The sequence below is a fragment of the Apostichopus japonicus genome, chromosome 16 (genome assembly GCF_037975245.1).
Source record: "Apostichopus japonicus isolate 1M-3 chromosome 16, ASM3797524v1, whole genome shotgun sequence".
In the NCBI taxonomy this organism is placed as follows: Eukaryota; Metazoa; Echinodermata; class Holothuroidea; order Aspidochirotida; family Stichopodidae; genus Apostichopus; species Apostichopus japonicus.
Window position 1 is genome coordinate 14924730 of NC_092576.1, and position 14221 is coordinate 14938950.

General features: G+C 37.5%; 1 pseudogene; it reads left to right on the forward strand.

The window, feature by feature from the left end:
- Positions 1–13096, forward strand: LOC139982022 (AP-3 complex subunit mu-2-like; annotated as a pseudogene).
- The last annotated feature ends 1125 nt before the right edge of the window (positions 13097–14221 follow it).

The following is a 14221-nucleotide window of genomic DNA, read 5'->3' on the forward strand; positions in this document are numbered from 1 at the left end:
CCACTCGATAAGTTACGTACAGTTAAGTTACACATCACGGTTTATGAGGTGACTGACTGGACCTAATACTAGCCCTTTTTCTCCCGCATATTTACCTATCTGATCTCAAAATGATCAGTAGCTTGTTTATAATCAACGCTTCTGGGTGAGTTTTCTTCATACAGAAATGTCTAACATAGCCTATGTTGTATTTGTCCGTAGCCTAACTAGGCCAAAAGTAGGCTAGAAATGGTAGTAGTATTTAGGTTAGGCTATAGCTTACAACTAACACTGTAGCCTAGGCAGTATCACTGCACTACAGGCCTAAGGTAGGCTTTACTGAGGACAGCATTATGACCAAATGCAACGTTTTGTTTAAGTATTAAAGTGGTACACCACTCTTGAAGGTTGTTACTTATTTCAGCAGATTGATAGTGATAACCTTTCACTCATTTGAATTTGAAGCTATAGCCTAGGCCCTAGTCGAGGGATCATGTGTTCTTCTGTTCTGCATTATGCTCTATTGAAATTCATGATTTTTATACCATGTATCATAGAAAGTTAGCAAACTTGAAGTTGAAGTAGGCCGTATCCAAGCAAATCTCCACATGCGTGTTTTTTACAAATTTACAAAACATTTTCAAAAGTCAAAGTAAGCTGTATACATATCTAGGCTGGCCTAAACTGTTATTTGTTTGTGTCCAATGTAATGAATGAATAGGAGAACTGAATATTAATTTATTGCATAAAAAGTATTGCTATTAAAGGAGGTCAATTAATATTATGCAAGTAAATTCTGCTTTTAAAGGCATTGAAGACCACACCACATGCGTCCATCTGAAAAAGTTAACTTTCTGTTGCTTGCAAGTGACGTTTTGTTCGTGTCGCTTCAAAATGCAGACTGTAATAAAACTTGATACCTTAATTGTTATCTTTAGCTGGACCTGAGATGCCCATCGCTGTATCGTTTGTATACTGTGCTGTGGGTATTGACCGCAGCTGTATGTACTGACTGTACACTAGTGTCTAATAACCGACACTGTAGCAAGGTGTGTGTGTATTTTCTGGGATCGATGGTGGTGTTTAACACTCTGTTACACCTCATTCGAAACTAGGTCAAATTACCGGCATTAGACATTTCTTTTTGCGCGATTCTTCACACCCTTTAAGTAGAAGTCCTGAATAATAATAGGTCCCGGTATGGTGCGTAAAAATGTAGCTATTAAATAATGAGCACTCTTTGCCAGTTTAAAGTCTTAAGTGCATCATGAATGGACACACTATGCTACAATGTCAAAAGTGAATGCAGGGCTACTTGAGAGATAGATAGCCTAGTAGTTCCAAGATGTATAGATGCCCAGTCGACTCCTTTACCCACTCTGTAGCCGAGGATCCATGCCAAGTTTTGTAGTCAGTTTTGCGACCACACAAGTCTTGGACCACACTTCCTAGCATCGGAGCAGCCATTTCAGAATATTGGCCTTGGCCGTATCTCTGCTTCCACGGCAGGATATTAAGTACTGTAGTCTTGAACTTAGGCTAGATTCTATTAATATGTTGGCAACTTGGGAGTTGGAATATATGATGGCAACTGGGTGAAGGAGAAAGTATAGTTAGCTCTGGCAATGTTGACTGGGCATCCTTGCATCAAGACGCTAGGATCGGCCTCCGGAGTGGCCCTGGATACTGTATATTCTATAGTTTCTCCCTTTTCAATAGCCTAAGTTAGTACTAGGATATTGGCTAGCCCTGGCCTAAGTGATATAGGCTATAACCACTAGATGGGTGCCATCTAGGAGTCCTATTGGTGCAACATTTCAATCGCTTTTTCCAATTGTCACAAAAGTTAAGAAGGAATGTAATTGTCCTTGCTAAAAAATAAATAGGAATGCCTGGTTTAACATGGCCATATTTCTATCTACAGTTAAGGCTGAATGCTAATCTATTTCTTTCTTCAGAACCTTAAAATGGAACCTTCAGGTGCAGGAAATAAATTCTTTCTTTGCTATCAGTAACAGTCGATAAACCGGATATTTTAAAGTCTCAAGACACAAACTATTTCAAGCTAATCGCAGGAATCAATCCACAAGATCACATTCATGATGAAAATCAGAAAAATTTGGTTATATTTTCAGATACCCACAGAAATATTTCTGACTGGCCTTGAAACTCAGTATCTCTGTAAGCAATGTTTGTTTGTGTTTTGCTAAATCTATCCTGCTAGGAATCTATGTTCCATCTAATTATGTGTGTACAGTTGTTATTCAACTATCATTTTTATTAGTTATAAAGTTTAAGCATCATCTTTTTAAAGCCAGAATGTTTGAGATCCAGAAACGAAACACTGATGCAATTTTGAATTGTTTGTGGGTTTCTTTTGTGATTAATCTTTCTACAGCGACATCTTTATGGAGAAACACTGGAAGAGAGTCATCAGCAGGTCTGTTTGTGACTACTTCTTTGAGGCTCAAGAAAAAGTAAGTTTTTTCTTTTTCTTAGTAAATGAATTCATACCACCATGAACATGATTTGAAAATTTGTAATATAGTTTGGCTTAATCTTTTGTATTAAATAGTTATGTAGAGTTACAATAATAGTTGTAAGAAATAGAGAGATGAAAATGTATTATATATGGTAGTGTTTTGGGCGATCTAGTATATATACAGTATATAATCACAAAGCAGAATGTTGCATGTTGTACATTGCACACGGCTCTGATGTCACTCAGTATACAGAACAAGTGGAACAGTTAATTGTGGTATGACTGAAAATGTGCCACAGAATAATATTCTGTAGTAAACAGTATTACAGTAGATAAAGTACTAGATAGTAGATACAGTACTTGATCAAGTATCATATAGTACTTGATAAAGTATCATGTATAGTACTTGATACAGTTCTAGATATAGTGCTACTGTAGATACAGCTTCAGATACCATACTAGATACAGTACTCGATAAAGTATCATAGTACTTGATACAGTACTACTGTAAATACAGTACTAGATAAAGTACTTGATAAATTACTTGATGAAGTATCATACATAGTACTTGATACAGTACTGTACATGATACAATGGATATAAAGTACTAGATCCAGTACTTTTAACAGTATTAGGTACAGTACACCTAAATCATTTTACTGAAATTAACTGTCCATATACTGTATGCTACTTTCCTTTCAGGCTTCCAGTAATGAAGATGTTCCAGCAGTGATAGCTACACCCAAGGGCGTAGGAACCGGGGGCTGGGGGCGCCAGCCCCCCCAGTGAAAAATGTGGAGGGGCGGAAGTATCATTCCGCCCCCCCAGGTTCGCAAGTCAGAAATCCCCTTTTTCATTTCCAAATGAGCAAAAAAATCTCATTTGGAGCACAAAATTGCATCTAAGGCCAGGTGAAAATGCAAAATTAAGTTTCCAAATGGAGTGAGTGTTGAAGTGTGCTATATTGCACCAAATTGCATCTGAGGCCACCTGGAAATGCAAAAAATTCCAAAGGGGAGGGGGACACCCCCTCCCCCTAGACCCCTCCCCCAGGCCGGCCATCAGTCTTCAGCCCCCCCCCCCCACTCAAAAGTACCTTCCTACGCCACTGGCTACACCACATCACTACCTCATTAGTATCTATCATAAACAACTGTACTTTGTAGCTGTAGTACAAACTGAAGGTGAGTAAATGGGTGATAGCCACACCATACTACTGCCTCATTAAGTATCTATCATAAACAACTGTACTTTGTAGCTGTAGTACAAACTGAAGGTGAGTAAATGGGTGATAGCCACACCCCACTACTACCTCATTAGTATGTATCATAAATAACTGTACTTTGTAGCTGTAGTACAAACTGAAGGTGAGTAAATGGGTGATAGCCACACCCCCACAACTACCTCATTAGCATCTATCATAAACAACTGTACTTTGTAGCTGTAGTACAAACTGAAGGTGAGTCAATGGGTGATAGCCACACCATACTACTGCCTCATTAAGTATCTGTCATAAACAACTGTACTTTGTAGCTGTAGTACAAACTGAAGGTGAGTCAATGGGTGATAGCCACACCATACTACTACCTCATTAAGTATCTATCATGAACAACTGTACTTTGTAGCTGTAGTATAAACTGAAGGTGAGTAAATGGGTGATAGCCACACCCCACTACTACCTCATTAGTATCTATCATAAATAACTGTACTTTGTAGCTGTAGTACAAACTGAAGGTGAGTAAATGGGTGATAGCCACACCCCACTACTACCTCATTAGTATCTATCATAAACAACTGTACTTTGTAGCTTTAGTACAAACTGAAGGTGAGTAAATGGGTGATAGCCATAGCATACTACTACCTCATTAAGTATCTATCATAAACAACTGTACTTTGTAGCTGTAGTACAAACTGGAGGTAAGTAAATGGGTGATAGCCACACCCCACTACTACCTCATTAAGTATCTATCATAAACAACTGTACTTTGTAGCTGTAGTACAAACTAAAGGTAAGTAAATGGGTGATAGCCACACCCCACTACTACCTCATTAGTATCTATCATAAACAACTTCACTTTTAAGCTGTAGTACAAACTGAAGGTGAGTAAACGGGTGATAGCCACACCCCACTACTACCTCATTAGTATCTATCATAAATAACTGTACTGTAAGGCTGTAGTGCAAACTAAAACTGAAATTTCAAACGGTTGAATTATTTCTTTTTGAAGTTGGTGGAGCCGAGAGTTAATTCCCTGCAAACAGAGCAAGTACCTACGTTTGATATACTTTGGAATGTTCCTGTGAGGGATGTTCTCATTATTGACATATAATTCTGTCCTGTATATATAATTATTTGAATTCCTGTAGTAACCATGCTTCTGTTCTCTTCTTACAGTCTCTCCTCTATTCGTGATTGAATTCCTTCATCGCATCATAAACACATTCGAAGACTATTTCAGTGATTGCACGGAAACTTCCATCAAGGAAAATTATGTTGTTGTCTATGAGGTGAGAAGAAAATAAAGTTGGTGGTGCTTTTTTCTTGGAAACTACAATAACACGCTGTTGAGTGAATAGTATTCTAGTATCTAGATCTGCAATCATCTCATAGTTATTTTAAAGGGTATCCAATTATCTGTGAATATTATTTGGCTGGTAAGAATGATAAGAAGTCACTACCCAACCCAAGTACAGCTTTTAATAGGTCTCTTCCTTAAAGCTTCCTATTTATAAAATGGTTTGAAATTTGTGCTGGAATATTAAAGAGCTGAAGTGGCAGATGTGAATTTTTAAGCTTTCTCTGCTAATTTTCCTTATCACAAGATGGGCAGTGAGAGGGGTTATGGGGGGGGGGGGGAGGCAAGGTCAGAGGCAGGAAAGAAACTTTTTATTACTTGGGGTAAAATTCACCAATGTTTTGGCAAGAGCTGGTTGATTGACATCATAACAGTTGAAACAATTTCTGTGTTTTTGGGGTATTTATTAAAATCGTTCAGTTACCCATTTTCATCCAGGAGAAAAGTTTACAAATATGGATCCTGCTTCAAAATTAAAACTTAACTTGTAAAAACAAGAGAACAATCACATGGCCAAAATTCCAATGAAAGGAGACTCAAGCTGAAAATCAGACAAGTCTGGGGAAGTAATCCCTCAGTTTTTGTGGCCATATCGTCTTTGCCTTATCTTAAATTACAAGTCTTTTGCTCCTACAATGATCACCTGCTGTGATGTATTCCACAATGTGATTCTGATATTAGGTTGATTGTGTTAAACTCTCTGAAACAGGTTAAAGATTCTCTGTACTGAGATGGTTTCTTTATTCCACAATGTGATTCTGATATTAGGTTGATTGTGTTAAACTCTCTGAAACAGGTTAAAGGTTCTCTGTACTGAGATGGTTTCTTTATTCCACAATGTGGTGCCGATATTAGGTTTGATTGTGTTCAAACTCTCTAAAACAGGTAAGGTTCTCTGTACTGAGATGGTTTCTCTATTTCTTATTTTTTTGTTCGCAGTCCGAGAGAGTGTTATCTTTTGTTCCACCTGATAGTAACTTCAGACTGCTTTCATACCATATAGGAGCATCAAAGTAAGTCCACAATAGAATAGCATGGCAGCAAAGTGTACATGACATAGCAAGATAGCAGAGCATGGTACAGTAGCATTGCATCACAGCATTGCATAGCATGTCATAGCATAGCATGATAGCATAGTGTACATGATGTAGCTTATAGCAGAGCATGGTACAGTAGCATTGCATCACAGCATTGCATAGCATGTCATAGCATAGCATGACAGCATAGTGTACATGATGTAGCTTATAGCAGAGCATGGTACAGTAGCATAGCATCACAGCATTGCATAGCATGTCATAGCATAGCATGATAGCATAGTGTACATGATGTAGCTTATAGCAGAGCATGGTACAGTAGCATAGCATCACAGCATTGCATAGCATGTCGTAGCATAGCATGACAGCATAGTGTACATGACATAGCTAAATAGCAGAGCATGGTACAGTAGCATAGCATCCAAACATTACATAGCATGACAGCATAGTGTACATGACGTAGCTTATAGCAGAGCATGGTATAGCACTGAAGCATACCATGACATACAGTATCATAGCATCACATCATTGCACTGCATTGCATAGCATAGCCTGACAACATAGAGTATATGACATAGCTTATAGCCTGGTATAGCACTGTAGCATACCATGACATACAGTATCATAGCATCACAACATTGCACAGCATAGCATAGAATGGCATGACAGCATAGAGTATATGACACAGCTTATACCAGAGCATGGTATAACACTGTAGCATACCATGACATACAAAGCATCACAACATAGCATGGCATAGCATATGTCATAGCATATCATGATAGATCTTAGCTTATCATGACATACCATAGCATATTGTAGTATGACAGGCCATTATCGTGTCAGTTGCTTACATGATGCTATGGTAATAATTTCAATACTGAAGTCGCATGTGTATTCTGTTGCCTTGTATATCCAGCACCCATGGAAATGCATGTTACTAGCGATCTTCTTGTCATGGAAAACTTGGAAAAGTCATGCAAGTTGGATCGGGCATTGTGCTGAAGTTTGATGAAAAAAGTCTTCCAAACATATAAGCAGAAAACATTTTAAAACTTACTGAAATTTTGGAATTGCCACAAAAGTTCTGCCTATGTGGAGATAAAAGTGCCTAAATAACAGTATCTCACAAAAATGGTCGGGAGGTTCTCAGGCTGGTGTACAGTTAGATAATTAGATTAATGAGTGAGATAATGGTACATTTTATTTACTTTGTATGCCTTCATTCAAGAAATGTAAGGTTTGTTCACAATAATGTAACGTTATTTTTTATTTGTCATGAAGTGTAGATGATTATATCGTTAATGTAAATTGTGTTTGGTTCTTGTTAAGTTTAACAGCTATTCCGGTTTACGTGCGTCCAAACATAACTATACGAGAGGGTTCGGGGAAATTTTAACTCAGCATTGGACCAAAGCAAACCATGGGAAAACTGGTAAGGTTCTATTATAACATATGTATAACAAAAGTAGAGTAATTAATCACTAGATTGTATCACTTCAAATGGTTTAACTGGTAAACAGTCCAACCGTGGTTCCGTTTACTGAGCATCAAAACCGCGATAGTCTGTGTTGCTGCTTGCTGCTGTGTTTAGTTCTCATAAGACAACCATGAATTTTGCCTTTCTGATGCTCGATAGAAATTGATCAGGTTACTGTGATTAGACAGTACCTTTACATTACAGAACAAGTCTCCTTTTATGATGTAAATTAGGTATGTAAATTAGGTTGAGGCGAAATACTACATTTGTGGCTGGTACGTACTTTCGGGAAGTGGTCTTAACATGCCATGTTAACTTTGTAAAATCACCTTCTTTTCGTATCCGTCGGTCTTTTGGAATGAAAGGCTTTGTCAAGGAGGTTGAAGCAGCAGTCACCAGTTTTCAAATCAGATCAGATTTTCAAATTATGAAATTATCAGGATAAAGTGTGATAAGTGGTGTTTATTTTGTGCATTATGATCATTTGATAAAGCATATGTCAATTGTGTCTTATAAAATTGATATAATAGTTAAGTTTTTTTATTATACGATGTTTACCAGTTTTACAAGGGAGTTGTATTTGTTAATTAAGCTCACAGGTCTCTAATATGATTCAGCTCTGTAATCACTATGCCTTGCTATACAAGAATTGAATGCTTGAACATTGCGATTACAGGTGATTACATCAGCTTTTTTTCGGTTGTTTTACAAAGCTCTAAGATATTTACCGAACCTTAAATAGGTTTAAAAAATAGGTCATTATGCTATATTTTCTTATCAAGTCAAATGTGAAAAAAATGCCATCTGATGTAAAAGATGTCTTTGCCCAGAAATATTTTCATGTTAACATTAGAAACATACAAAAAGCATATCAGCGGGGCTAATATTCTTACCATTTTTATCGTTGGTAAATAGGCTTTTATTATCGAACGATATCAACAATTTACAAAAATCACCTCAAAATCGGCTCTCAGTTCATCTGTCCATTTCTTCTTTCCTATTATATTCTTTGTGCAGGTGGAAGACGTGGTTGTGACATCAGATTTCCCTAAGCAAGTCTTAAACATGAACCTGACACCCAATCAAGGCACCTACAGCTTTGACCCGGTCAACAAGACCCTCCGCTGGGAGGTCGGAAAGATCAACCCCCAGAAACAGATTCCAAACATCAAGGGCACGGTGAGATGAATCAGTTTAACCGAGAAGTATAACCTAAGCGGACTTGGTGCTCTCCATGATATTCATCGCAGTCTTAATGCGGGGAATCATTTATCCGATATTGCATAGGGAAATGGGCTATAGAAGTGCTTTACAAGTGTTAAGATCTGTGGCATGTTTGTATAGTTCACAGTAACAAGAAGACTGGACAAACTTCAGAGGCCTCGATAAACTGCTACACACACAAATTGGAACCCTAAATTATTGCCACTAGGGGTCTATGTGCGTCTAGGCGTATGTGTTATTCTATCTTTCGTTGCGTTTGTTTTTTATTGTGCCTGTGAAATGATTGGTCAACCCATGGCAACCTTCTTGAATTTTTAAGATTCTGCAGAGATGTCGGCCATGTGCTTGTCTAGTAGTCATTTTATGTATGGAATAAACCTGTGTGATATCGTTGCTCGCAAAATATGTACCCCTGAGTCCTGATGGTTGGTTATGTGTTCCATTATAATAAAAAACTTGATTATACCAAGCCACTTGACAAAACTGTTCATCACATTTGCAGGAGGATCTAAAATACATACATACAAGTAACCAGCTTACACCACCTGACCCTTTAATGTAGCCTACATCTCAGTTGACAATATGAATTAAACATGTGATCAGTAGACACCTAGTTTACTGGAACATGGCTGCCTGACCAAAGCTTCAAGCGGAAGCAGGTCATGTGACAAGTTGCCCACTTTAGTCTCAATTAATAAAAATGTTTGACATTTATTTGTTTACCCTAGCAGAATTATAAATATTCATAATGTCAACATGTGAGTCATCCTTGTATTTTATTTTAATTTTATGCTCAGATATCTCTGCAGAGTGGCATGCCACCTCCTGAGGCCAACCCAGCTATAAATGTAAGTGAAAGATGTTAACGAAGCTTTAGTAAGATTCTCACAGTCAGGATTTAACTGGTTAGTCTAATCACGTAGGAAACGGTAATACGTTCTTTGTGAGATGTTATCATTGATACCGTAGAGAACTAGGCTCATCGACAAGTGAACGTGAAGAATATTGACATTGGAGACTAGCCACTTAAAAGGTTTAAAGGGGCTTTCCTTCAGGTTGGTTAGCAGCTGTAAGAACCCTTTAAGTATTAAGAATTACTTATAGTTAAATTGCCATTGATAAATTTATCAAAATTTAATTATTGGAGAAATGGTTTAATGGCATGCACAGCAATACATATAGTAGTGTATCCTGTAGTTGAGGCAAGTTACTTGTTGCTCTCTCTAGCTAATTGTAATATGTGCGTACCATGTGTGTTTCATTATTCAGGAGAGGATTGAGAAAGGTTGTAGAATGATTGGCTATCCATTTAATGGATGCCTAAATGTTTGCTTTCCATTATTGAACATGATATTTAGTAGTGATATTGTGCTCTTCACTCTCACAATGTTATTCCCATAGTTTTTGTATCAAATCTGTTCTGCGAACAAAACCCTCACACAATCCTGTTTAATGTTAAGGATTAGGCATGCACACTGTGAGATGTACTCCAGGGGACACATAGATGTGGTGCACACTATAGGATGTTCACCTGGGGACACATTTAGAGTGGTGCACACTATAGGATGTTCTCCAGGGGACACATGGATGTGGTGCACACTATGGAATGTCCACCAGGGAACACATGGATGTGGTGCACACTATGGGATGTCCCCCTGGGGTCACATAAATTTGGTGCACACTATGGGATGTACTCCAGGGGACACATGGATGTGGTGCACACTATGGGATGTTCTCCAGGGGACACATAGATGTGGTGCACACTATGGGATGTCTCCCAAGGGACATGTAGATGTGGTACACTGTGGTGCCCCTTGAGAGGACTGTTTGAATTGTTGTGATCTTCAGACTTTGGCAAATCCAATAATAAAATTCAACAGTAAAGTAGTTTACTCCTCGCCCCCTCAACTTTATTTTTTAACATTTGTTTTAGTGTTTGCACGGGTTATCCGGGTACCCGCCCGACGAGATACTACCCGGTACCTAATTTATTACCCGAATCCTAAGCAAAGTGTGATTTAAAAAAAAAAAAAAAACCGACGGTTAGGCAGATTTCCCATTGACTTAGTGTGGTGTTAGGCTACAATGTGGTTGAAGATAACAACAATAACGAAGAGGTCCGCTCGACGCGATACTACCCGGTTCCTAATTTATTACCCGAATCATACGCAAAGTGTGATTGTTTAAAAAAAAAAATTGCAAACCGATGGTTAGGCTGATTTCCCATTGACTTAGTGTGTTGTTAGGCTACCATGTGTTCGAAGAGAACAGCAATAACGAAAGCTTTCCATAGATATCTTATAACTGCCTCACAATTTTAGCTAATAAACAGATGGCTACTGGCTAGGCTAGACTTCCCCCATTGACTTAGTGTGGTGTTAGGCAACCATGTGGTCGAACCTAACAGCAATAACGAAAGTGTTCCATGGATGTCTTATAACTGCGTCACAATTCCAGCAAATAAACAGATGGTTAGGCTTAGCTAGATTTCTCATTGACTTAGTGTGGTGTTAGGCTACCATGTGGAAGAAATTATTATTTATTCATTCGTTTATTTCAAAGAAGGAAAGGCTGACAAGGAATTTAACGCGATGTTTATGGATTATAGACGGGATAACTAAAAAATAGTATTCGCAAGTGGCTTTTTACTAATCGTTTATTCCAAATGCGATCAAATTGCGCGAATCGCGCAATCTCGCGGCTAATGTGAACACTGGGCCTGCATAATAGATAGTAGTAGTATTAAAAACTGTTTAAGAGCTAAATTGGATATTTATATGGTTTGATCCAATAGACGTGCACGAGCTAGCATAAGCAGATGCAAGTAGTAATGCTAATTATAATTAAATAATTAATTTATTAACAAGTTAATGAAAGAAACAGAAGCAAATAAAAATTATTGAGGGAGGTTTAATAGCTTATCTTACACCTACGTATTTGAACATGAAAACATTGTCAGTTGAGAATATAATGCATTTATTACAGCATCCAATATGAAATTTCTTGAAAATCGTGATACACGAGCGTAAACAAATTTTTTCCGGGTACCCGGATACCCGACGGGTAACGGCCCTCGGGTACCCGGTTCCCGATTTTTGGACCCGTGTAAACACTAATATTTTGTTTTCTTCTCAGGTTTTCATATATTTAGGTGCAATTTAAGATACAGCAACTTGCAATTTCAGGTGTTAAAGTGAATCGACTCGACATGTACGGAGAGGTAATTAAAACAACTTTCTCTTTGTATTTTGCACTTGAGTTTTTTTTTTTTGTTATTTTTTTGATACTTGTTACTTTGTTACTTGTTATTTTGTTACTTGAGTACCAAGAGGACGAAACTGGTCGGGGAGTGGAATTTTTCTGGTGTGTTAATCTTTATTAATTTAATATATGTCTATCATACCATTTGCTACACATTCATATATATCTATTAATATATATATAGTTTTTATTTTGTAATGATGTATGGGTATGAAGCCGTTTATCAAACACCTTTATCTTAATGTTATTTGTTCTTTCTTTGACCTGTGCTTTCTTTCTCAACTTTTGCATTGAATCTGCAGAAGTACAAACCATTCAAAGGAGTCAAGTACATAACCAAAGCCGGCAAGTTCCAAGTCCGTACCTAATGAATTATTGCTGTCCACAAAATAGCAGAGAAAACATTGCCAGTTCAGTAACCGTCGGTGCATTCCAAAATATTTCCTTGATAAATGCAGTACATCGTAGATACCATGGCCAGATTGTGTCCGTCAGACTGTCACAACGTAGCCTTCTCGCGTGTCACGTCAAGAGGTGCAGTCACGCGGCCATCATGTCTGTCACTAAGTAGCCATCTTGGCTGGCCTGTCAAGATTGTGCGTCATACTGTCACAGAGAGAAGTACTGGCTAACATACCAATGGAATGCCAGTCTCACTGTCACAGATGCAGATGGATACTGTCAGTCATGCTGTCACATAAATAACCATCCTGGCTACCATATCAGGATTGTCAGTCTAACTGTCAAAAAATTGATATCCTTTATACCACATTGACAGACTGTACAAGTCACACTGTTATTAGTGAAAATTATCCTGGGCACTCATCAAGAAAGGGCCTGTCACACTGTCACTTGTTTCCTCTTTTTAACATGTAACAAAGATAGTGCTTTTTTCATTTATTTGTTCAAAGATGCCGCTTTTCCAATGAACTAGTAAATTTCCATCTTTCTTTTTTTCATTTTTTATCAAGAAATTCGGAAATATTTCTTTCAAACAAACCAAACCAGCCTAAAGGAAAGATAAGTTACATTCATCACAGAGTACATAAGTCTCCTTTAACCAGTCTTATAGATCACCATTGATCATTAGAGAGAATGACTGGAATTAAACCTAATGCAAAACCTTCACACAACCACTTTACACAACTAGCAATTACCTCGTACATGTACACTGTATGTAGTATGTACGATGGAATCTTGCATAAATCGCTTGCAGACAGCAGAATTCAGAGTGTTTTTCTTAACTGTCAAAATAAAGGAAAATGGTGATATAAAAAATGTCAAGGAAATATTTCAATGGAGTCGGCCTCAGTAAACAGAGAGTTCCAACGACTTTATTCCACACGCATGTCATCTTTAACAAGAAATCCACCAGGTATAGCCTACAATAATTGCCTAGCCTAAAGTAATGGTGACACTAGGCCAACTACAGTACTAGCCTAGGCCCTATATAGTATATTATAACAGTATGACTATTATGAGTGACTTCGTTCACACTGCTTCGTAATTGAAGTCACCTGAAATTAATCAGCGGCCATATTGGATATATCAAAATAACGCGAACATAGATTACACAAAAATTAGGAAGGCCTATATCAATAATTAACTTGGTTATGCTTATCAATGCCCACATTCATAAAGCAGTAAGCAATTACTATAAGGAGTTATTACGCAGTCACTGTTATTACATATTTACTCATATCTTGTTTAACCAGTGGTGAAACAACTGGTGTATCTTGGTAATGTTTACTGCTTAATAAGGAGATTAATGTTGTTGTTCCAACCTATCAAAGCCCTCTAAAAATATGTTAGATTCTTAATCATTTCAACATGTGAGACCACAAAAAGAAATTCTTCAATTCATCTGGCATTCTGGTTTGAAATCAACAGAATCGCACTGTTGGTGTACTGTACCAAAGGCAAATAATATTATTGTTGTTAAAAGTATGAAATCTAGAAATCATACCCCTTAATATAAAACCACAAACATATAAACATGAAGTCTTAACCGATTGTCATCTTAAGTCAGTAAAAATTCCCGATTACTGCATCTAGGCCTAGGCAGGTTTGTTATGAACCTCAACAATAAGTCTCTGTTGGTGTACCTTGCTAGGTTAATTAGCATAAATAATATATGTTATAATATTATATAATTATAATTTAGTTTAATATTCTAGTGGAAAAT